The 26,883-nt window shown below is 36.4% G+C and overlaps 1 protein-coding gene across 2 annotated transcripts in view; it reads right to left on the reverse strand.

The window, feature by feature from the left end:
• MID1 (midline 1) overlaps window positions 1–26,883 on the reverse strand; it is a 256,961-nt gene that overhangs the window by 157,380 nt on the left and 72,698 nt on the right. The window contains exon 1 of one of the 2 annotated variants that reach the window (XM_087726589.1): window positions 8,536–8,702. The exons of the other annotated variant lie outside the window; for it this stretch is intronic. The gene's annotated coding sequence lies outside the window, so the exon portion shown is untranslated. Of the gene's footprint in view, window positions 1–8,535; window positions 8,703–26,883 lie in introns of those variants that run through there. 2 annotated transcript variants of the gene reach the window in all.

Raw genomic sequence — 26,883 nt, forward strand, 5'->3', positions numbered from 1 at the left:
ACACCTGTCTCATTTAGCAACAGAAATTTGGAGCTCAATTTTGGACATAAGCTGAGAACTATCTATATATTTGAGACTTAAGAACCAAAAGTGCTTTATAAAAAAGGAGTAATAAATGAATTCTAATCATTTAGGGTACTCTATAATGAAATTAAGATTATTTCTTGAATAGCGGAAGCTACATAGAAAATCTATAAGAGTGAAGATTTGAAAAAAGTTATTCTGGAATAACTAAATCTTATAGTATTGTTTCAGCTGCTATGGCAAACTCATGAATAGAAAGGAAAGCTGAGATGACATTTGTAGCTCAGATAAGAAATGAGGAACTTCAGTCCATCCACAAATCACTATTAAATATTCCTGCCCATTTTCCCCTTTCGCTAAACCAGGCATAGGTATGGCTAGTGCATGGTGCATCCAGCCTATGGGCCATGAGTTTGACAGCCCTGCTATATTAGAATGGATAGAATGTATACTGCCCTTGATTCAGGGGTGGGTTTTAGCCGGTACGGATGAGTATGGGCGTACCGGTTGGTGAAATTTAGTGTGCCTTCCCATACCCATTCTTCTGGAGGTCCCGTACCAGAACTCTCACTCCCCTGGCCTGCCCCTCGCTTGCTCCCCACACCCACCCAGTTGCTGCTCGCTTGCTCCCCCCACCTGCCCAGTTGCCACTCGCTCACTCCCCCAACTTGTCCGCAACAGGCTTGCCCCACGCACCCACTTCCTTTGCCAGAGCAGAGGATTGGGAGAAGCCCACATGGTGCGTGCTCCCTTCTCCTTGACAGCTGCCTCGTTTCCAATGAAGTGGGTGGGGAGGAAATCACAGGGATTCCCCACCCCGTTCATTGGAAATGAGGCAGCTGTCAAAGAGAAGAGAGCAGCGTGTGCCACTTGGGCTTGTCCAACAGCTTAATCCTTGCCTCCTCTTCTTTCTTCAGCTGTTGCACAAGCCCATGTGACGTGCGCTCCTCTCTTCTCTTTGACAGCCGCCTCGTTCCAATGAAGGGGTGGGGAATCCATGCAGAGGGAGGAAATCGCATGGATTCCCCATCCCCTTCATTGGAAATGAGGCCTCTCTCTCTCTCTCTCTCTCTCTCTCTCTCACACACACACACACACACACACACACACCGTGCACCCCTGCTTTCCCAGCCAGCCACCCAGCCAGGCAGGGCTCCAGCCTGTGGTAAATGAAAAGAATGCCAGCCAACATCCCTGCCTCCTTCCTTTGCGAGCTGCGAGCTGAGAAACAGAGGCAACAAAGGAAACAGAGGCAACAAATAAAGGAAGGAGGTGGGAATGCTGGCCGGCGCTCTCTGCAGCCCTGCCTGGCTGCGTGGATGGCCGGGAAAGCGGCGAGGGGGGAGTGCTAGCCATCATCTCTGTCTCCTTTGCGAGCCGCAGCAGCAGAGAAAGAGAAGTTTCTTTTTTGCCAGCCTCTCAGCTGATCCAGTCTCCCTTACACATGTGCCTTGCATTGTGGCAAGTGCGGTGTTTGTGTGTGTGTGTGTGTCATGCATGCCTTCCGTGGCAGGCCCAACACCTTCAGACACCCACCAGGTCACCCTCCGAGTGGCAGAGAAATCGAGCTTTAGCAAAAGGAAAAAAAGCCTTTTGAAATCTCTCTCTGCCGCTCTGCTAAAAAGACGGGAACCAAGGCTAAGATATAACAGGACAACTAACCATATTCGGTTAACCCCCAAGAATGATAAGAGGCTGACTTGGGAGCTCTGTGAATTGGCTTGTAGGACACATAATGCTGTGATAATAGGATTTATTGGGCACCAGTTTTAGTTCATAGAATATATCTATGAATATAATTAGAAGGGATGTGTGTGAGAGAGAGGGGGGGGAGAGAGAAAGAGAAAGAGAGAAAGTAAGAGAGAGAGAAAGAAAGGAGGGAAGGAAGGAAGGGAGAGTGAGAAAAAAAGAGAGACAAAGAAAGAGAAAGAGAAAGAAAGAAAAAAGAAAAAAGAAAAAAAAGAAAGTTGGAGAGATGAAAGAAAGAAAAATGGAGAGACAAAAGGAAGGAAGGAAGGAAGGAAGGAAGGAAGGAAGGAAGGAAGGAAGGAAGGAAAGAAAGAGAACGTATGACCACAATTGAGCCCAAAATTTTGGTTGCTAAGCAAGTGTGTTGTTAAATGGGTTTCACCACATTTTTCAAGTTGGCCATGCCCACCCGGTCACATGACCACCGAGCCACTCCCACAAAACAGGCCACACCTACAGAGTAGGTTCTAAAAATTTTTGAAACCCACCACTGCCTTGATTCATTATTTTAGGCATCCCTCACTCCTTCTCTTTCTTTTCCTAGAACTGGATTACTACTTTTCAACAATTAATATGAAAAAAAACCAGCCATTACGAAGCATATATTTTCCTTGAAAAAAAACAAACATTCTCAGGACTCCAAAGATAGTAACCACTGCTCCATACTGAGATGGGGCTAATTAAGATGTTGATGGAGATTATGCTAATCATGACTCTACCACAATGTTGGATTTGCATGTATATTGGTAAACCATGTTCTGAAATTGCTTCACCATCTGAGGTCTAATTACTGACTAGACATAAGAAACAATGACTGCACTCCATGTGAAAACAGATTTTTGTTTTGCTTTTTCTTAATGGTTAAATAGTGTGTCTGAAAAGGAATGGATGAGTTTGTTCATGCACATGTATTTAAAAGTAGTTCTGCTCAGAGGAATTATTTACTTGACTTAAAATTAAAAATAAATCTATACAACTGAGAAGTTACATTTGCTAAATCCTTGTGTCGTTAAATTAATTTTACTTAGTCCTATCAGAATAACAAATCACTTTTCATTTTTTAATCTCAGGATTTTATTAGCATTTCCACCTTTTAATTGTTGTGAATGTAGTGAAAATAAAACACCACAACATCTGAAGTGTAATGTTTTTCAACTTTTTTCATTTAGTATTAAGTAAAAACAATGAAAAATGCTAAAGTATGGAAAGTAAAAGAGGTTGTGCAAATTCTATATTTTTTCCTTTGGCAATACTGAAACCATAACAACAATACCAATATAAAAAGGATAAGCAAAATTGGGTCATTATATATTAAGGGCATTAGTTCAATCTTTTAAAATGAATAATATAATTAAATGAAATTGAGAAATATATAATTAAGACTTTTTAAAAATTATTTTTTAAAAAAACAAAGTCCATATAAGAACATTCTACAAAAAGTCCTACCCAGGCATAGAAAACAACTTATCAAACAATTATTCTCAAAATACCAAGGGTATATTATATATTCTCATATATTCATTTACATTTTCTAAATATATCCAGCGTGAGAATTCATAGAGGGATAAATATGTAAATTATGATATAAACTCAAATGTTATAACTTGTGTACTTACATCATATGTTCAGATACAAGTATATAATTGTGGCTTTTGCCTAATTACATCTTCATGAAATATGTCACCATTTTGGCATAAAAGATTGCTATAGATGCTGCTAATATGTGCAGTTTATCTCAGTCTCTGGGCATGCTTCAAACTCATATATGCAAACTTTTAAAAAAATTCCTAGAAAGTAAAATCTTGGCTAATTATTGTTTTGAAGTTCATAAAGCTTAATATTTGATATGTCTTGAATGTTTTCATCTCTAGTTCAGGGGCAGATATTTTTTTGTGTTCTTAATGGCTTTGAATAAGTCTTGGTGCCTGGCAACTGCCTGGACAAGTCCCTGCAGTTTTCTCAGTAAGATTTCAGAAGTGGTTTGCCATTGCCTCTTTCCTAGGGATGAGAGAGGGTGACTGTTCTAAGGTCACACAGCTGGCTTTCTGCCTAAAGAAAGATTAGAATTCATTGAACTCCTGGTTTTTAGTCTGATGCCTTGACCATTGTATCACATTAGCTCTCACAATATCAAGTAGATTTTGGGAAATGCCTAGACCAGTGATGGCGAACCTTTTTTGCCTGGGGTGTCAAAAGTACGTGCACACGTGCTATCGCACATGCTAACATGCCCACCCCTATAATTTAATGCCCCCCTGCACTGTGCCCCTGCGCATGCATGGGTGACCCACCCACTGTCCCATGCATGCATGCATGACTTTCTTGGAGCCAGGGGAGGGCAAAAATGGCCTCCCCCGCGGAGGCTAGAAACAGCCCATTTTCTGACTTCCTGTGGGCCTGTTTTTCACCTCCCCAGCTCCGGAAGCTTTCTAGGAGCCTAGGGAGGGTGAAAACGGCCTCCCCCACCCTCTGGAGGCCTGGAAACTGCCCATTTTCCACCTTCCGGTGGGCCTGGTAGGTCCGTTTTTCACCCTTCCTAGGCTCCAGAGGCTTTCTAGGAGCTTGGGGAGGGCAAAAAACACACAAACCAGAAGTTCCGGGATGGACTTCCGGGCTGTTTTTCTCCCTACGGAGACTTCAGGCGGCTTCCCAAAAGGAGGCCAGCCAAAAATCAGCTGGCCAGCGTGCACATGCGCTGACAGGGCAACACCTCACGAGAACTCAGAAATAGCTCCCCATGCCACCTGTGGCACGTGTGCCATAGCTTCACCATCACAGGCCTAGACACTATCAATACGCCTTTGTAGCTTTGATACTACTAAAACAATTTTGTAGGCATTGAAAGGATATTCTTGAATACACACTAAGCAATAACATGTCTGTTTGGCTTTGTGCATACCCAAACAAGGATCATACAAAAGGTTACTTCCATAAATCAGAATTATACAAATCATGTATATATGAACTTAATATACGGTTACCAGAATCTTAAGAGATCATTCCTGATCAGCAGTAATAAGTATATCCAAGGTAGCATAGCTATCTCACTTCACCTCAATTACAAAGCTATTATTTCATAATAATCAAAGGATAAGGAAGGGAAGCATGAAAAAATGTTTCCATTTTTCCAGAAAATTACAAATGAAAACAATTCTTTTTTTTCTCTTCCTACTCATAAGTAGCAACTAACTTTTATTTTGGGGAAAGTGATATCAGTCATCAGTGTTAAGAATGTGATATTGAAAAGTATGTCATGTAATTCCTTTTTTAATTGGTTCTAAAAATGTTCTTCAGTTTATCAGTAATAATTTTGGAATAGGTATCAGGAAAAGTAACATTTTAGTTGCTATACTGCTGAAACTATATATAAAATAAAGAAGTGAACGGATGTCGTCTACACTGTTTGGATTTCTATTCCAAAACCTTAGATAGCAGAATGCCAAGCAGGTCCAGGTTTTCTTTTCTTCCTTTCTCAATTTGTAGTGCAAAATGAAATAAAACAATAAAACAAACAAAAAAGAAACCCAAGCGTTCAGCCTTCCATGTCCTACATGCTGCTTTCATAAACCTAAACAACCAGAAAAACTAAAATTGAACTATTTGTCCTGAAACCTTTCTACCTGGGAAATTCTGGAAGTTGAAATCCACATGTCTTAAAGTTGCCAAGTTTGAAAAACGCTACCCTATGATTCTATAAGCAGGTGGAAGAAAGATACTTACCTTCTGGAATGAGAGGAGACAACAACACAGAAAAATATTCTCTTTATTATAGATACACATCATATCCTTTCAAGATATAATACAAAAAGTCATAAAATTAAGCATATGCAAGCATTTACTTAGCCTTCTCTCTTTAAAAAATAGTTATGGAATAGAGGAACCAATCAAAATAGAAAATAAATGTGAACCATGTCCCTTTCCACGGTCTGTTTTCCTTGGAGGGTGGGAGGAAAAAAAAAATCTCCTGAGAGAATACCAAGAAAGTTCAAGATGTGAATTAAAATAAACAAGCATTATACATTCTTTCTTGATTCTAACTTTAATGTGCCAAAAAAAACCTATTTTGATCTTGTCTGTATCAAGCAATGTTTGGTGATTTCTCCCATTGTAATTTACCCAGCAGATAATACATGACGAAATAAACCATGTGCTCATTTTCTACCTTTCCTCTGAAGAAGACAAGACACCTTCAATTATCATTTTTGTAAGAAACATTAAATAGCTTTCTGTGAATATATTATATTATATTAAAAATACAATCCAAATTTAGCTTCTTAGTAATTTTCTTAGTTACTGAAGAAGCTGCTCTGTCTAGTTCCCAATTTTCCTTGCCAAAATATCCACAACTTTGTCATAGTACTTTTTAAAAAGTTAATATCATACAAACATATACATGAACAAATGAATACTGGACTAAAATGCATATTAGCACAATAGGCACAATTATATGGTATATAGCACAAGCAAGGCTGGTTTCATGGAACAAAACTTTTGATACTAAAGTGGGAAAAAACAACATTTATCAGTTTAGAGATCCTTTCTTAAAACACAGAAAATAACCCTGAGTTTTTGTATAGTATTTCCTAACTGGCATTACTGTATTATCTCAATTGTTCATTGGCATTTTTCACTTCAGAGCTTCTACTTTAATAGTTAAAATACTAATTTAGCAATACTTAATATCTCTATTTGCAAAGATATATTTTAAAGTCTTCCATTTCCCTTCCTAAAAAAATATTTAAAAATTTTATGCCTCAGCAAAATGAAATACATACCACCAAATGATTATACAATGACAGTTTTTGGATGTGTTTAACAAAAAAAAAAAAGATAAGCATATGAAATGAAAATCTGATTTGCAGGTCTACAGGTGCCTATCCTTCTATAACTCTAAATAATTATGTAAGTATTTGGTTGAAAAAGTTTTATATCTAATGTAAAATCATAAAAGTCAAAATAAAAGTTCATTGAAAATAAATAACCTGAAAGGGAAAGGCTATCATTTGCAAAATATAAATTAAATGAATGCCATTCACTTAGTACTCCTATTGTGACTAGGTAAATATTAGTAATATTGTGAGGATTAAATCTGGAAGAAAAAAATCCTTAGCAACCAGTCAGCTAATATCTACATGTTTGTGTATGTGCTTATAAAAGAAAAACAAGGATAAGATATAAATAAAGCAATGAGAAGTTTTCTTATACCTGATAATGTATAGTGAAGTTATGAAAACATTCAGGAGTTTGCACTCCAAACATTCATTCAGAGACACTCATTCTCTCTCCCTCTCTCCCTCTGGTTCCATGGCAACTCCTTTTTCTAATATTAGCTTTCTGTTTTTAAGGGGGGAAAGCCACCCCTACTTATGGCTCAGTTCCTAAACTAATTTATGCAAGTCTACATCATGGCTCATCAAGCTTTTCCCTCTTAAGTTCATAGCAATGACATTTAAATTACAAAAGATCTTGTTAAAAATGTGAATAAGAGCATTAAAACATTTATTTTGGTATTCCCAAGAGGAAAAGAAAAGAAAGTTAGAGTCAATGAAGCACACAAAAGAAGGAAACGTATTCACTCACAGCATGAAATACAGAGAGGTATTTCAGATATGCATGCTGAAGAGCATGATAATACTTTAAAGCCTTGAAACAGAGATGAAAAAGAAACAATACAGGAAAAATATAAAAGTTAGATCCAAACTGTTCCAGATTTTCTGTCAACCACGACTGTTAAATAATGTCCATCATCTCTTGCTTTATTTGAATTCTGACTGACCACAAAAGAAAAAGTTTTGCTTGCAATTATGTCCTTGTTGTTCATGATATGCATCAGAAAAATGTTCCCACCCTTTGATTGTCCTGAATCAAATTTATGCATCTTTTCTCTTCAAATTAAAGGTTAAGCCAAAACAACTTAAAAAGATACATTGAAATGCACTTATTATAAATATATATTTTAAAAAAGAAATAGAGATAGAAAAAGAAAAGGCTCTGGCAGTAGCCCCAGTCCCCTTAATTTCTATGCAGTTTATTTTCAAAAGTTTCAAACTGCAGCATAAATTGAGATTTCTAAATGCACCTGTATGTTCTGATGCTGGGTTAAACAGTCACTAGGATCTTTTGCATTCAGTTATGCAAGAACTGAGCCAACCTATTTTATCATTCTTCATTGCATTCATCACTGTTTTGAAATTAACCTCATTTTTTTTTCTTTCAGAAAATAAAACCTTGCTTTCCTTCCCTCTCCCTTTCTGGGAGAGACCTTAGAATATATTTGCTAAATAAGTTATCTACTTAGTTTTTATTGCTAAGGCAAGTAGGCCCTATTGCTTTGTGGATCATAATATATGTTTCTCACGCACACCCCAGGAAATCTGGAATTCTGCCAGGGAAGTGACAAATCCAATAACATCAAGAATGTTGCAGAGCATTTATCTGAAAGGCCTCTCTCTCACCATAAAATAGTTTTGAGAATATATTCAGATAGCTTGATACTTTATAGATGACCTCTCTTCCTCTCATTGCTCAACTTTAAAAAAATTCTAAGCAAAAGCAGCAAATAATGCTTCTTACAAAGTCCTTATTCTTTGTTTCTTAAGCACCTACATAGGAAGCAACAGACAACCATGCCTTATAAACCTAACATCATTAAAAGATCCTTTCCTCTAAAAAAATTTCTTCCATAAAGGCAATTATATATCAGCATTACAAAACAGTAGAATTGGATGGGGGGGGGGGGGGAGGAAGATGAAATAACCTTACCAGCGTCAATTATAGTGTGTACAACAGCAGTCAGCTGCTGCATAACATGCAGTTCATCTCAATTGTCTACAAGAAGTATTTCCAGGCCTTTGGGTTTCTTCTCAGCATTCCTTCTCTTTCTCTCTGTTTTTTTTCACAAAGCCATTCTCTTCTTCTCTAATCCTCTCACAGGAAAAAGCAACCCTATACTGAACAGCTTCGGCAGAAGGACTCTGGATGCTGTGGGGTGGGGGCAGAGAGGGAAGGGGGAAGGGAGATTTTCTGTTGGCATTCAAGCATCACAATATGTTAATCCCTGGAGCGGGAATCCAAACCAACTATCGCCTACACACATTTGGCCATAAAATCCCCTATACTACTTCAAACTGGTTCACTGGTTCAGACACCTTTCAAACTTCAAACATATATGAGAGAGTGTGCTTGTGGATGTATGTGAGAGACAGAGGGTTTCAGTAAATAATCTTTAATAATAAGGCCTATTCATTAGTTGCCTAATCTACTTTACAGGTCCAATGTGAGAGGTGTGTGTGTGTAGTGAAATTGATAATGAGTCTAAGCTAAGCTATCAAGATGAAATTTTAACACTCTAATAGAAGGGCTATAAGACTGACATTTTTGTCTGGCTCTCTGCAGCCTGATCTAGTAACTACTCTCACACCTTTTCAGCCACAGAACCTGAAGAGAATTGGATATTTTTAACAGGTTATGACAGCAATTGTGCATTGTTCACTAGGAGTTATTTCTGAATCCAACGTAATTACACCATAGCTACCAATTTCTTTGAAAAGTGTTTTTATTTCATAGTTGTGATCCATATGTCTTAAGATTAAGGATTTAAATGAATTGATTTCAGTTTTGACATTTCCATTCCACAATGAAAAGGAAAATACATCAAAGAACTTAAGGAGCAGATGGCCCAATTCTATCTCCTAAATGATGGTGGTCAGCCTTCATGTAATAATTTATGAGGTTCCCTCCCCCTCCTTCATCCTATGTCTCAGCAGTAGGTCATATGAGCTTTTCAGACAAAATACACTTACCACCAGCTTTAAATACACTAATGTTTACTAGCACTATTTCATCCTGACACAAGCTATTTTGTTTGTTTGAGACTCTTGTTCAAATACCCAAAGTGATGATTTGATGGATGAAATACTCTATAATATAGGTTGTAACTCTCAGCAATACTTCAACATTAATGCCCATCCCCAGACAAAGCAAAGCAAAACAAAACAAAACAGACCTGTTCTGTGATTTTCTTCCTCATGAAAACAAAGCAAGCTGAAACATTACACTGGTCGTAAGACTACAATCATCTCAAATGATTGGTGAAGAGAATGAATAAGGATGTTACTAGGAGATCATGAAATCATGTTATTAGTCTTCTTTAAAAACTCAAATTTTTGTGAGGCAGATTTATTTGCATTCACACACCAACAATAAACATGTGGCATGTTGTTATTGTTTTGTTCTGAACACCTTAGAAGTCTCAGAATTAACTTATTAACAACTTTGGATTTGCCAATTGTTGTTTCCCACTTTGGGATTTGGTGGTTCTCCTCATCCTTTTTTTAATTCTCTTTATTTTATTTTAGAATCATTGCAAGCTGCTCAGAGTCTATTTTGGAACTAAACTGCACATACATTGCAGAAATACAATAAGTATTATAAAATTCAATTTTAAATGCTCAAAGGTTCCTGGAAAAAGTTCCTTTACTATTATAATAAATAAATAAATAAATAAATAAATAAATAAATAAATAAATAAATAAATAAATAAATAAATAAATAAATAAATACACTAAAACAAACTTATTTAATAACATCAACCTTGAACCTATATTACCATTTTTGGCTGATGTTGCACAATGCTGGCTCATATTTAAGTGATCACCCACTAGAACGCCAAGGTCCCTCTCACATGTACTATTTTTCAGCCAGGTTCCACCTAATCTATACTTACTGTATGTCTTTGATATGTCCTGCCTAAGTGAAAAACTTTGTTTTTCTCCATATTAAATTTCATTTTGCTGGATAGGGCGCATTGTTCAAGTCTGTCAATATTTTTTGCATCCTGAGCTTGTCTTCTGGGATGTTGGCTATTCCTGCTAGCGTAGCGTCATCTGCAAATTTGATGAGTTCCCCTTCTATTCTTTCATCTAAGCCATTGATTAAGATATTGAAGAGTACTTGGCCTAAGGAAACTTGTGGTACCCCACTTCCCTCCATGTAGATGTAGTACTATTAAGGACAACTTGTTTGTCAGCCAGTTACAAATCCATCTGCTGGTAGTGGTGGTGATGTCTATCCTACATTTTTCTAGCTTACTAAGAACTAGTTTGTAGTCTACTTGTAGTCTACTGAAGTCTAAGTATATTATGTCCACACCATTTCGCTGGTTTACTAATTCAATCACTTTGTGAAAGAATGAAATAATTTTTTTTTGGCATGAGTTCTTTTCTACAAACCCATGCTGGTTTTTAATTGTAACTTTATTTGTCTCTAGATGTTTGCAGACCTATATTTTTAGTATCTTTTTCAGTATCTTCCCAAGAATTGATGATAAGTTGATTGGGCTGTAGTTTCCTGGGTCTTATTTTTTCCTCTTTTTTTTTGAAGATGATATGGTTCTGAGATAACATCTGCTAGCTCCTTCAGAACTCTGAGATGTAACCCATATTCATCAAGATCAGATAGATGTTCTCTAGCCATTTTCTGGCTTATTTTAATTTTTATTTCTAGTTTTGTCTTTTAGAGTTATGTTTTTGATAGGTTGGGCTATAGTTTCTTTTTGCATGAAGACTGATGCAAAGAATGAGTTAAGCAGTTCTGTTTTATCTCTGCTGCCTGTTACTTCCTTGCCATCTTCTCTCTTAAATGGATCTACTGTTTCCTTGACATTTTTCTTGTTATTTATATGTTGAAAGAAACGTTTTTATTATCTTTGACTTTTGTGGCAAGTTGTTATTCACTCTGAGCCTTTCCTTTCTTGAATTCTTCTTTGCAGATTCAGGCTACCTACTGATACTCTATCTTAGTTATGTATCCCTCTTTCCATTTTTTTTGTACTTGTCCTTTTTGTCTTTCAGTTTATTAGATAGCTCTTTGTGCAACCAGGCTGGTTTCTTCTAGGATTTATTGTTTTTCTTTTTTAGTGGTATTGGGCTAGACTGGGCTTTTATGATATTTTTCAATGTTTCCCACGCTTCTTGAATTGTTTTCCCCTTTAGGACTTTCATCCCTGGAATTATTCTTAGGGTCTCTCTGAGTTGTTAAAATCACTTCTTTTGAAGTTTGAGACAACTATTGCTTGTGTTTGCATTATATTGGAATCCAATATGATAATCCAACTGTCAACAACTCTCCATTAATTAATTAGGAAAGAAAGACCATGAGACTCCATGTGTGGAAATCAAGTGTACTTTTACTAATTAAGAATGATTAAAGGCATAGCGAAGCGAAGTCTGATTATTTAGGCGCGAAAGCGATTGATATATAGAATAGCCCATTCCCCACCCCTTGGCATCACAGTTCTAGTCCAATCATAATTCTTCCAAGTGTCAGGTGTGAGATAACTTCAAAAGGCATCACGAAGATGGAATGTCAGTGCCGTTAGTCCTGGCGGGAACACCCACGCATGCGTAGTCCGATCAGCCGGTAAACTCCAGAACCTTCCTCCAGCACAATGAGTAACCCCTCCCAAATACCATGCCCTCCCTCCCCGTTTCATGGCAACCGAAGCGATAGCAAAGCAGAGGCTGACACCAACTCTCTCCCGAAGTTCTGGTAATTTCAACTTCCTCTATCACTTCTTCTACTAATAAGAATTAGGTCCAATATAGCTTTTCCTCTAGTTTCCTCCTCTATCATTTGGATGACAAAGTTGTCAGCTAGGTTGGTTAGGTTGATTTGATCTCCCACTTGCTGCAAAGTTTGTCTCCCAGTTGGAATCAAGATAGTTAAAGTCTCCCATTACTACTGTGGTATATTTCATACATACATTTGTTAATTGTTTAGCAAAAAGTTCATATATCTCTTCTTGTATGGTTGGGTGGCCTATAGTATATGTCTATAGCAAAGTCATTCTTTTTCCTTGTATATTGATCCATATGGATTCTAGGAGGTTTTCATCCTTGCTTTTGTGGATTTCTGTAGAGATGTAGTGATCTTTTATATATAATGCAACTCCTCCTCTTTTGTTAGGTCTGTTTCTTTTGAATAGTTTGTATCCTTCCATCAGTACATTCCAGTCATGAGTTTCATCCCACCTTGTTTCAATAATGGCAACTTTGTCATATTTACTCTTATGCACTAGTACTTCAAGTTCACCCTGTTTGTTCCTTAAACTTTGAGCATTCGTGTACAGGCATTTGAGTCCTTTAAGGATCTGGGGTATGTTTTTATATCTCCTACTTTGTAGCTGGGTTTTCTATCCTTTTCTTCACTCTCTACTTCATTGTATTCTCCTCCTCCTCCTCCTCTTCCTCTTCTTCTTTTCTCCCTACCTCCTTATAGGATTGGTTATCTAGTGGTTTTTGCTTGGAATTAGTTTCTAAATATCTTGAAGATCCCCCCCTCAATTTCAATTTAAAGCCCTTATCATAAGAAGAGCCAGGCAATCAGTGGGTCTACACCATACTATGCATTCACTTAACTTTTCACACATTTTATCTGCCTTCAGTTTTTTGATTTTAGAGTTCAGTAGTACACAATTATGCGAGAAGTTACAGTCACACTTAGTATTTGACTAATATGCTAGATTTATGGTTGATTAAGACCAGCACAAAGAAGTGAGCAGAATCAACACAAGGAAATATACCTTAACTGGTGCAACTTCATAAAAAGTTAATGCAATTGATATACAGTAAAATCTCATTTGCACATCTAACTGGAAGACTAACTTAACAAACTGATATATGAATGTCAGATAAACTGAAGAACATCATCAGTGGTGGGATTCAAATAATTTAACAACCAGTTCTCTGCCCTAATGATTTCTTCCAACAAGTTCACCAAACTCCTTGGAAAGTTAACAACTGGTTCTCCCGAAGTGGTGTGAACTAGCTGAATCCCACCACTGAACATCATTATGGTATTATATGTCATTATTTACTATAGTAACTTGGAATTTATGCTGCTTCAGGCCCAAAACTCCAATATCTAAGAATTTCCTATTCCAGTAACAAGGTTAAACACTTTGAACATCATAAAATAATATTTCCATTTGGCATCTCCTCATCTAGGCATATTTTTTTCAATCTATTGTTCTTATGTGTCACCAATAACCATCTCCCACTTTTGTCTTCTTGCAGTTGCCTCAGTTTTTCCCTTTAACTATCTAGTGTCCTCTCATGTGTTCTATAGTGTCTCTTTTTCTTCACTGAAGGTCAAAGTATATTATTTTTTTATGATTTGTTATTTGTTTTGAAATTTAGTAGTGTAGAGAAACTTTTAAATCTATTACTTCTTATAGTCACTTTCATTCCCTGGGGATACACCTTCATTTAAATGCTTCAATGATGGAAAGTTGCTTCTTCTTTCAGGTCCTGATTAGTATCTGTTATAATTAATTGAATATTTTATATTCTAACCTCTTGTCATAATTGCTGCATTTTCTTATGTGCACAGGCAATAGAACATAAAAGGACACCACCAGTTTACCTAAAAATGTTAAATAGAATTATAAAAAGAAATATAGACACTCCTCTTGTTATTAGTGAATTAGATATGTAAAGTATTTCGCCATAGTGAGAAATCTGCAACCAGATATCTTGTGTTTCTGCTTAGTCTGTCACAAATTATTAACAATAATTTCAAGACTCCTCTACTCTGTTTATTTGTTACAATACTACCTCAGTATTGACTACTTCAAAACTCATCAAATTTGATACTCAACACATTTTGACACAAAATACACAAAATGTCCTGGTAGTTATCATTTGTTTTGTACTCAATGTGCTGCAATAGGAAGAGGAGTATAGCCATGGAGAATAGACAGGCAGTCGGCCATGCCAGGAAGATCATAGCAAAAGGAAGAAGGGAATGGCTGCAAAGGTTGGACTGGAAGCTGCCCATGCTGGGAAGGTTGCTGACATAGGAAAAGGAAATGTCCTTTCTGGATGAAACAAAGAGTCACATGATGCCAATGGGTTGTTTGGTACTTATCATTTTTAGTACTTGATGCAATTCCTGGAACCAATTAATGACAAGTACCAAGATACCACTGTATTTAAAATCAATATATATTGAACTATCCTTCAATACTGGACACCAAATAGAAGAGTGCCTTTCTTAATATAAGGTTCACCTATATATTGATTCATGACACTTTACAAATGATTTACTTTGCTATGTTGGCTATGGTACATTGTCTGGGATATTAAAAACTACTCACATAAAGAATAGGGCTAGCCTTGAAATCTTGTTGCTCTTCCCTCTTCCCAACCTTTTATATCATGGGAGTACATTACAATATTTAAAAAAAAAGTTATTCTGAGTAGCAAGAGTATAAACAACCAGTACTGGTATGCTTGTATGAGGAATATATTCTCATATATTTTTACACTGAAATCATCAAGTATACATGATTTCCCCAAAACATATTTGTAAGAGTTGATATTTCTATGGAACATACACAATTAGTACACAACTTGAGAAATTGCCCTATGTGGAAATTGCCAATCAGAAAAAGCAATGTGTGTTCATTCTTGACCCTTAATCATGGATAAATTTTATCTCAGCCAGCCATCATTTAGTAGTTATTTTGCCTTCTTTCACAAGGAAAAAAATAACAAAAAGTAAAGCTTTAATAAAGCCCAAGGTACTTGGTTTATACATATGACAGATGCTGTAATAGCTACACTGGTTCATATCAGGATGTTGGTAATCAGATAAACTTGTCTTTTTGACAGGGAAAGTTGGAATTGAAAATTTTGTTGGTTTTTTCCCCTCAAAACCTAATTTGAGCTTTACAATCCTTGTATTTGACACTTGCATAACACTTCTTTTCGTTTTGTTACACTCACATAAAATAAAAAGACTATGGCATGATGTTCACGTTTTAAGAGTTGCTATTTCTATCATGTCTATAAATAGTTCATAGAAAGCATATTCTATATATGATTGCAATATGTTTCAACCTTCTAAATTGTTTGAAGTTTATCAAAACAGTGGATTAATATAATTTAGAGTGTTGGATTGTTTAATTGTTGTTCTTGAATATTTTTAAAAAAATTATTGCATGTAGGGCATAGAAAGAATATAATGCAATCTATCTGAAGTAGCACTCCTGTCTTTTATACATGCATTTTAAGAGGAGGGGTCTTCATAACTCTAAACAATGATTAAACCTTTTCCAAAAAGCTAAACAACTGTGCATGGGATGGGGCAGAGTACAATTTAGGAGTCTTAATTTTAAACTCCATAGTACTGATTTTACTTCTCTAAGTTATTGCAGGAAAAATTATCATTTAGTTTGCATGTTAACATCCTTTCTCAAGACAGTTGATTCTACCACATGGAAAATGTACCACTATGTTCAGAAAATAATAGATGACAAAGAATGTTATACTATGAAATATCATTATAACATAATAAATCAAGAACCAGGTGTAATTTTCCCACAAAACCAGTGAAAATAGTTCTACCCTTAATAACTAAACAAGTCATGGTTTAACTGGGCCTGCAAGGAAGCAAGAAAAAAAACTCTTACCCAGTTATATATGTTAAATTCTAATTGTGCTATTCAAACAAACCATCTATTTGGGGGGAGGGGTGTCAATGTAAACTATTACTCAAATAACAGTTTTGATCCAAACTGATCCATAAGGTCAAATCCATTAATAAGTTCATTTTTGACATGTAACAAAATGGGGATTTTTGACCATGTATTATAAAGACAGGATGGCTTATCTTAACTGAACAATGGGTTACATATTCTTGGTATCTTGTTATATTATGGGAAGAGTCGTTTCATATGACTACTAAAGCTATTTTAGAATGTCTCCTGAACTGGCCAGAGGCATCAAATTCAGAAATTAATGGCCTTATTTCCCATTTTAGATGTACCAGAATACACTTTTATCTCTCCAGAATACTAAGATAAATAAAGCAAATACTAAGATAAATACAATCTTGGCCTTTCTATTCAGACATATTAATGTCTGCTCATTCCAAAGGATAGGACTTAGCTATAATCCCATTTTCAAGAGTGTTGCCTTTGCCAAATATATACATACCTGTTAGTCTTTGAAACACAGCAAGCATGTTGTATAGGAAACACTAATACTAGATCTATATTAGAGAGGATTTATTAATTCAGAACCTCAAGAGGGTTTCAAATACCTCCACAAATGCCTTGCTCAAACATCAGTGTTACAACATCTACACAATAAATATTTTATATATACTCATACATACAGGTGAAACTCGAAAAATTAGAATATCGTGCAAAAGTTCATTTATTTCAGTAATGCAACTTAAAAGGTGAAACTAATATATGAGATAGACTCATTACATGCAAAGCAAGATAGTTCAAGCCGTGATTTGTCATAATTGTGATGATTATGGCTTGCAACTCATGAAAACCCCAAATCCACAATCTCAGAAAATTAGAATATTACATGCAATCAATAAAACAAGGATTGTACCTAGAACAATATCGGACCTCTGAAAAGTATAAGCATGCATATGTACTTAGCAATTGGTTTCGGCCCCTTTTGCAACAATTACTGCCTCAATGCGGCATGGCATGGAAGCTATCAGCCTGTGGCACTGCTGAGGTGTTATGGAAGACCAGGATGCTTCAATAGAGGTCTTTAGCTCTTCTGTATTGTTCGGTCTCATGTCTCTCATCTTTCTCTTGGCAATGCCCCATAGATTCTATGGGGTTCAGGTCAGGCGAGTTTGCTGGCCAATCAAGCACAGTAATCCCACAGTCATTGAACCAGGTTTTGGTGCTTTTGGCAGTGTGGGCAGGTTTGGTTTGGTTTGGTTTGGTTTATTGGATTTATATGCCACCCTTCTCCCAAGGACTCAGTCCTGCTGGAAAATGAAGTTAGCATCCCCATTAAGCTCGTCTGCAGAAGGAAGCATGAAGTGCTCCAAAATCTCCTGGTAGATGGCTGCGTTGACCCTAGACTTAATGAAGTACAGTGGATCAACACCAGCAGATGACATGGCTCCCCAAATCAACACAGGCTGTGGAAACTTCACACTGGACTTCAAGCATCTTGCAGTGTGTGTACTTCTCCATTCTTCCTCCATACTCTGGATCCTTGGTTTCCAAATGAGATGCAAAAGTTGCTCTCATCAGAAAAGAGGACATTGGACCACTGAGCAATAGACCAGGTCTGTTTTTCTTTAGCCCAGGTAAGACACTTCTGACATTGTTTGTTGTTCAGGAGTGGCTTGACAAGAGGAATACGACATTTGAAGCCCATGTCCTGGATCTGTCTGTGTGTGGTGGCTCTTGATGCATTGATTCCAGCCTCAGTCCATTCCTTGTGAAAGTCCCCAACACTTTTGAATGGCCTTTTCCTGACAATCCTCTCCAGGCTGTGGTCATCCCTGCTGCTTGTGCACCTTTTTCTTCCACACTTTTCCCTTCCACATAACTTTCTATTAATGTGCTTTGATACAGCACTTTGGAAACATCCAACCTCTTTTGCAATTACCTTTTGAGGCTTTTCCTCCTTATGGAGGGTGTCAATGATGGTTTTCTGCACAACTGCCAGGTCAGTAGTCTTTCCCATGATTGTGATTCCTACTCAACCAGACTGAGAGACCATTTAAAGGCTCAGGAACCCTTTGCAGGTGTTATGGCTTAATTAGCTGATTGAGTGGGACACATTGAGCCTAAAATATTGCACCTTTTCACAATATTCTAATTTTCTGAGATTGTGGATTTGGGGTTTTCATGAGCTGTAAGCCATAATCATCACAATTATGACAAATCACGGCTTGAACTATCTTGCTTTGCATATAATGAGTCTATCTCATATATTAGTTTCACCTTTTAAGTTCCATTACCGAAATAAATGAACTTTTGCACGATATTCTAATTTTGTGAGTTTCACCTGTAGTATTTACAGGCATTAGATTTGCATTTGACTTCATATATTATTGTAATGAAGGCCAGTAAAAACCTTCCAATATGAAAAGAATGTAAAGGCAACCTTGGATCCAACTTTTATCATTTTTAAGTGAGTAATTTACAAAATGACATTTACAAAAATGGTACAAAAGATGAATTATGCTTTCAGTCATAAGACTTGAATTTAAAGCTTTATTTCTGGCAATTTACCATCTCAAGAAAAGAAAACTTCAGTCTCAGTGAGATTTCTTTTATGAATAATCTTGAAATTCTCTGATCTTAAAATCATCACATTTGCACCTATTGACATTCTTTATTGCACATTTTTTCCAGTCATTTTTGCTTGAGGTCTGCATTCAATCATATGCCATCTTATTGCTGAGAGCTTTTTTCCCTTGCCTTTCTTTGGCTATCATAATAGTTTGCTGGAATCCACTTGAATCTTTTCCTCTTTGATATATTTAGAATATTCCTCTCTGCTTTGATTTTCATAGTGTCTCTTATCTCTTTCCATAACTCCTCAGGTTACTTTTGCATGAATTAAGTGAATTGAATTTGTTTCTAGTACTGATTTTATATTCTGACTATATATTCCCCTAGGGCCTAGGCCAAATCTTGCTGGCCTGCTAACTCTTCTTAATTTCCTAAATTTAGCCTATATATCTGACAGTGAGAATTCAAAGCCTGTTCTATAGTCTCTACCTAGATGTGTCTGGCTGACTTGAACTACTCTGTTTCCTATTATGTAGTTGATTTCATTCCAACCTTGTACATCTGGTTATGTCCAGGTATAAAATCTGTGCCTATGTTTCTTAAAATAGGTGTTGGCAATAAAGGAATACTTTTCATAAAACTCTATGAACATATTTTATGCATTTACCCATTCTAAATCTTCCTATAAAACCAAATTTCTCTATTTCTGCTTTGCAATCATCCACTATCAGTGCTATGTGGATTCTAGATGTTGTATTTAGCACCTTTGGCAACTGGACTCAATTGCTTTCACCACAGGGTTGTAATAGATCCATATGTTTCCATAATACTAATGCTTATTGGATATTCATTAATCTTAAAAGACTCTATTTGTAACAGAGAGCATACTTAGCAGTATGCTTTTAAATATTAATGACACTTTTTCATCTAGTCTCATGTCTTTGTTATGTAATAATCTGATTTAAAATACACTTTTATGGTTTATCTGTAATTCTCCTTTTTGTGGGACATTTATTCTTATTATCATATTACTTTTTTGTCCTCTCCTCCTCTTAATCATTCACAAATCCTTTAAAAACCTAAAGTAACATAATAGGCTAGAACATGGCAAAGGCTCAGAAAAATAGACATTTGATTAATATAGGAATATTTAAGAATAAGAAGGAAAGGTCTAATAATTCAAGCACATAGTTTTTGTAGACCTCATTTTGGAGGGGTCTGCTTTTCCATTGGTAAGTACTCTTCCCTAATGTCCATAGAGTACCCTTAGATTCATTGATTTTATATCTGTTTCATCCAGTGACATGCGGTGAGGTTTACGGTTGGTGAGGCAAGTGGGCAAAAGCCGCCCTATGTTGGACACAGCGGCAGGGCTTTCGGAAGCCCCAGTGCTGTGTCCAACATAGAGGCATCCCACTATGTCCAAAAGCCCTGCCGCTATGTCCTACATAAAAAAATGTGCCAGCCCGCACGCCAGCAGAGGCGAGTAAACACACACACACACACACACACACACACACACACACACACACACACACACACAAATAGCGGCAGGGCAGCTTTTGCCTCTAGTACATCCTGTCTCTATGGCGGACACAGCGCCAGGGCGTCCGAAAGCCCTGCTGCTGTGTCCGACATAGAGCATCCCGCTATGTCCAAAAGCCCTGCCGCTATGTTCTACATAAAAAAATGTGCCAGCCCACCTGCCAGCAGAGGTGAGTAAAACACACACACACACACACAAATTACTTACAATAATACACTTACAAATTACATTAATTTTGAATTCCTCCTCCTCCCTCCGACCCACATACCTTTTTCAGCTGTTTCACAGAGGATTTCAACTCTGCTCTTGTCTGCCATGATGAAAATGTAAAAATGTAAAAGGAAAAAGTCAAGAGCTGCTGAGGTCAGGCTGGGCTAGCTGCTGCCAGAGTCCCCAATGGATGACTCCGCTTAACTGTTTAAAAAAGCCTCTAAAAAAAGCACCCACTACAGGAGGAGGCAAGAGAACCAAGTGCCTCATCTACATAAGGAATTTTTCGGCTTTTAACCCTTGCTTAACTCTGCTCGAGTGATCATAAAGATAGACTAAATGAGGCACGTGGTTCTCCCGCCTCCTCCTGTAGAGGGCACTTTTTAGAGGCTTTTTTAAACAGTTAAGCACTAAGCAGAGATATCCACTGTGACTCTGGCAGCAACTACCTCAGCCTTTTTCCTTTTACATTTTCTCTTCTTTTCATGATGACAGTGGTGAGGCCCTGCCTCCCCTGCCTCCCCTGACTGCACATCACTGGTTTCATCAGAATCTGCAGAGATTTGTAGCCAGTTCAATACATAATAAAAATGATGTGTATAAAACCAAATAACAGCATTACATTAGGATGGTACCAATCCATTATTTCTTAAATACTGTCCAGAAGAACTAAGTCTCCAAAAGCTTCAAAAAAATGACCAAGGAAAACACTAACCAGTTCCATAAAATTAAAACTACAACAGAAAAGAAATGTTTGCAAGGCCAAACTCCTGGCAACAATAGGGAAGCACACACTAACTGGGTCAATTTCTCATGAAGGAAGGAGGCAACTGCCACATAAAGAGGACAATCTTATCAGCAATTATGACCATGCCAGGAAATCATGCTCAGGCAAGAATCATTCTCAATGGCATTGATGCCACTGACACCTCCTATCAAGGCCCACTAGTAGTTTTGTACTGGAAGGGGTGGAATTATAGTTTGCCCACTGAAAATGTCTGGAGAATGTGAAGGCTTGCAAAATCATTGATGAATGTGATAAACCTTTTTTGTCTTTATTGGTTAAAACTCTAAGATTATAAATGTGTGGTTTTAACGTTGAACTGTTTCCAATGTCTTTACAAAGATGAAAATGATGAAAAGCTCGTTACCACAGATCTCTAGAGTAGGACTGGTTTCTATTTAAGATATTGTTACCAATTTGTAATGTCCAGACCCCTTTTACAACCCTAGTTTCTGCTCACAGTTTTTATAGATGGTAGAGATGTTATCTTTGAGCTGATTTGTGCAGTGGTATTTCAGTTAAATAAAATACATCAGCTCAGAAATCCAGAGACCCATTCAGTAGCATGAACCTCAGATATTCTATGTATAGCAACTTGAAATAAAAAATACTATTTAAAATTTTACATCTAGAATCTAGGGTAATTTAATTGTACAATTTTGTATATTTCTATATGAACTGTAAGATACAAAGAAAGAACTATCTGGTGCTTTTTAAAATTCTATGAATAATTTGCTAAAGCTTTAAAAGGTTTTCCCCATTGATACCAGCATTCCTATATTTATATTTTTAGTGCATTGATCATAAATTGTATTTTCCTAACAATATTTGAAATTGCTGTTACAATTTTCAGCTATGATTTTAAATAAATGAATACATTCTTTTTTGAATAAATATTCATTTATTTATACACATGCAATATGTGGTTAATTGCAAACTAAAGAACCCATGTCCCTGAATGGGGGAAGAGAGATTAAAAATTAGACATACCAACAAGATATACTATCTTAGAAATACAATCAGCACTTGCGGTTTTAAAGCCGTGAGTAAATCCAGAACAGCAGACAATTGCAAAGAACTGTATGTAAACTATAAATAGCGTTTTAAATAATTTACTTACATGGACATGATCTTCTGTTTTACTAAACAGAATGAGAAAAAACTCTGCAAACTTTCTGAATATAGGATTTCTGAACTTATTTAACCACACTTTCTTTTCTTAGGAAACTGAATGCACACAAATATGCTGCATCCTTATATAAAGATAATAAAAAATAAAAATTAGGATAATGTTTGCAATTTCCATCTGTACTTGTGTGGCTATTGTTAAGCATGCTTGCATAAAAGTGATTAACCTAAAATTTTTCTTTTTAATTATATTTTTAAATATAATTCTATAATTTTCTGGAATAAGCAGATAACATAACCTTACTATACCAATATCAAACTTCTATTTTTTTTATTTGCAAAGCAATTATGAGTGCAAAGCTCACTGAACATTAAAAAGCTATGGACGCGGGGGAAGAATGCGGGGCTTAGCAGTGAGAAGACAGACTTTCAGGCAGCTCCTGAAAGGGACCATCTAACCGTGTCATTTGGACGGTTCTTTTGGGATCTAAGCTGTCCCAAAGAGACAGTGAAAGGTAGAGGGAAATCCAGTGGTCCCAGAGACGTTCGCAAGGTCTCTGGGGACCTAGGGAAACCCCTCTTTGCCAGTGATTTCCGGACCAGCCACAAGGCTGCTGAAACTGCGGATAGCCCTAAAGAGACTGGATAAGAACATGTCGTTTGGTGTGAGTTTTAAATCTTTTTTTCTTGTTGGAAAGAGAACACTCTAAATTTGGAAACTTAGTTTAAAATAAGGCTGACTAGTGAGAAAAGCGGCGAGAATAAATGTTGCAAATTGAAAGATTATTTTTTCTGTTCCTTTTTTTATCTTTGGAAACCGGGCTGGACTTTCTTGTAATTTAAATCGGCTTTTTGTGCTCCTCTTTTTGCTGTTGATATTTTTAACTTTGAACCTTGTGGGGACATTGAATTTAAACCTAAAGTGCTTTGAAGATCTGTCTTTTGTTTTCTTTTAGGTTTTTGGTTGTATTTCAACAATTAGTAATTAGCAATCGCTATGGAAGTTTTAACAAAGCTAATGCAAGCTACAAGCTACAAGCTACAAGCTAATACTGCCATCTAGCGGACTTGAACTATTGTTACCAAGATTTCCTCTGTAATTCATTTGAAAGCGTTATTTACACAGGTGTTACTGTTTCCTTATCTGGACTTCTGTTAGACTAAACAACAGAGCTGTGATGGAGCTGAGAATGACCTTGGAACGACTTTTATCTTAGGGGGGGGGAAAGAGTCTGAAAAGACTATTTGTTTTAGCTTGGTGGCATCCTTTCTCTTTTCAACATTATTTTCATACCATTTTGTTGGGGAGATATTGACATTGATTTTTTTTTATCATTCTTTTTGACCTTTTGACTACTTACACTTTTTTTCCCACTTGCGGCTTGAAGCACCCCTCCTTTTTTTGGAGGGGGGGTTTCTTTTCTTATTTTATATCTTCTTTTTGTATTTTTTTTTGAAGACATTGGGACATCAATAGATGGCTCACTTTAAATTTTGAGCAAAATAGTTTGAAGAGTTTTTTCTTTTTTCTTTCCTTTTTTCCTTTCTCTCTTTCTCTTTCTTTTTTTCCTTCTTTCCTTATCTCTCCTTCTTCTCTCTTTTGTCCCCTATGTACTTCACCCATTGTACTTATAATCTTCCACCCTCTAATACTAATTGACTATGAGTAGAAAAGCAGCCGCTCTTGGCTCTACATCAACTTCCGCCTCCTCACCTGCGGGAGGCCAGAGGACAACACAGCCAATGCTCCAGCATGAAAAAGAGAAGGAAGCAAATTTTGAAACACTCATGCAAGTGATGCAGAAAATGCAAGCAGGACTTGACAGTAAGGATGATAAGTTAGACACCCTTGTAAAGAAGTTTGAGAGTATGGGGGAAAAAATGGAGGTAATGGAACAACAAAACCAAAGCATAGTACAAAAAGTTGATAAAATGGAAGGGAAAATTGAAAGTATGCACAACTGGATGACGAAATATGAAGACAGGATTAAAAAAATTGAAAATAAAATCCAAGAAGGAGAGAAGAAAACCGAGAAGCTAGAGAGCAGACTAAGCGATGTTGAAAGAAAGAGTAGTGGAATATTAAGATAGGAGATGGATAGGTCTGAATTCTTCTTAAGATTTCAAAACATAGAAGAAGAAAAAGGAGAGAACTTTGTTCAGATAATATCAAAGATTTTGATAGATGTTCTGGAGATATCTCAGGATAAAATAATAGAAATTATAGATGAAAGCTTTCGAGTATATACAAGATATGCAATGAGAAATGCTCTCCCAAGGGAAGTGCATGTAAGATTTACCAAGAAAACAATTAAATCACAAATCTTACAGAAATTGAGAGATAGAAAATTAGAATATAAAGTTAAGGAGATTGTAGTTCTCAAACAAATTCCGAGAGAGGTGAGAGAGAGGAGAAGAGAATACCAATTCCTGACCAAAGTATTGATAAACTGGAAGGTTTACTATGTACATGGCAAGGACAAAGACACAGGATAGATACAATCAAGAAGGCAGAAGCTTTTTACGAAGAATACTTTAGAGAAATGGCTGAGAAAACTGGGAAAGATGACTCGGTGGCACAACTACTGGAACTACCTACAACCGCGACCGAAAAAATAGAAGGAGCAGTAGGTGGTATTGGGAAAGAAGGGGCAGCGGGGGATGGAAGCCGTAACGAAAAACGAGAACCCAGATCTACTAGAACGATAAACCCTGTATATAAAGTATAAACATGGAAGAAAGAAAAATGATTACAATTAACATTAATGGACTTAATTCGGTAACTAAAAGAAAGAAAATATTTTATAAATTAGAGAAATTACAACTTGACATAATTTGCCTACAAGAAGTACATATCCAAAAGAAATATGAACACTTATTAACTCAACCAAAGCTTGGGATAATGTTTTCATCACTGGCGAACTGCAAGAAAAGAGGAGTGATCTTCTATATTAAAGGCAACATTCCAGCAAAATTAGTCTATGCAGAGGAAGAGGGAAGAATTCTGATGGTGGAAATTATGGATACTAAAAAAACACTCCTAATCGGAATCTACGCCCCCAATGAAAAACAAGACAAATCCTACAAAAAATTACATTAAAAAATTCTGGACTTAGACTATGTTGACATTTGTATGATGAGAGACTTTAATGGCATTGTGAATCAAAATATGGACTATAAAACACACAAAACAAAAAAATTAAATAGAAAGCTTCTGCCGAAATCCTTCTTTAGGATGATAGATGAAGTAAATCTAAAAGATATATGGAGAGAAAGAAATGCTAAAAAAGAACAATACACCTTCTACTCAAATAGACACTTATCATTTTCTAGAATAGATATGATATGGGCCTCAGCAGAGTTGAGCTGTAATATAAAAGAAATTGAGATTGGAGCAAGTACCTGGGCGGACCACAATCCAATTTCAACTAAATGGAAAGGCCAAAGGGCAAGACCTAGATGGACATTAAATAATACTATATTGAAAGAAAAAGATTTTGTACAAAAAATGGAAAAAGAGCTAGTCCTTTTCTTTAAAGAAAATAGGAAAGAAGATACATCACTGCAGAATCTCTGAAATACAATGAAGGCTGTTATTAGAGGTTCGATAATAGACTACACAAGGAAGAGAAACTTAAAGAAAAGACAAATGCATAAAGCTTTAGATAATGATTATAAAATACTTGAAAGAGAACTACAGAGAGCACCACAAAAAAGATGTCAAAATAAAAATGGACATAATTAAATATAAAATGGACCTACTAGAAAAGGAAGAACTGGCACAAAAAATTAGAGGTGCTAAACAGAATTATTTTGAAAATGCGAATAAACCAGGCAGGTGGTTGGCATATAAGCTGAAAAAAGAGAGAGAAACAAAGAAAATATTTCAACTAAGAGATAAACAAGGACAAATTCAGTATGGAAATATTGAGAAAAAAAGTATTATACAAGACTACTATGCTAAACTCTATGAACAAGAGAAGGTGGAGGAGGGACGAGTCAAAAAGTACTTACAAGATGCTAATCTCCCCCAGATATCAGATGAAATTAGAACAATGTTAGAAAGTAAAATAACAATGATGGAGCTAACAGATGCACTTAAAAAACAAAACAATGGGAAAGCCCCAGGACCAGATGGACTACCTGTGGAATTTTACAGAACATCTGAAGAAACACTGACCCTTCCACTCCTACAAGTCATGAATGAAGTGATGTTTGAGAGCAAAATACCGAAGTCATGGTCAGAAGCGTATATCACATTACTACCTAAGGAAGAGACCGATCTAACACAAATTAAGAATTATAGACCAATTTCCTTATTAAATTCAGATTACAAGCTATTTGCATCTATACTAGCTGAGAGACTTAAAAAAT

This window comes from Thamnophis sirtalis, unplaced genomic scaffold, assembly GCF_051295495.1.
Source record: "Thamnophis sirtalis isolate CommonGarterSnake01/CBP01778 unplaced genomic scaffold, rThaSir2_p1.2 scaffold_12, whole genome shotgun sequence".
NCBI lineage: Eukaryota > Metazoa > Chordata > Lepidosauria > Squamata > Natricidae > Thamnophis > Thamnophis sirtalis.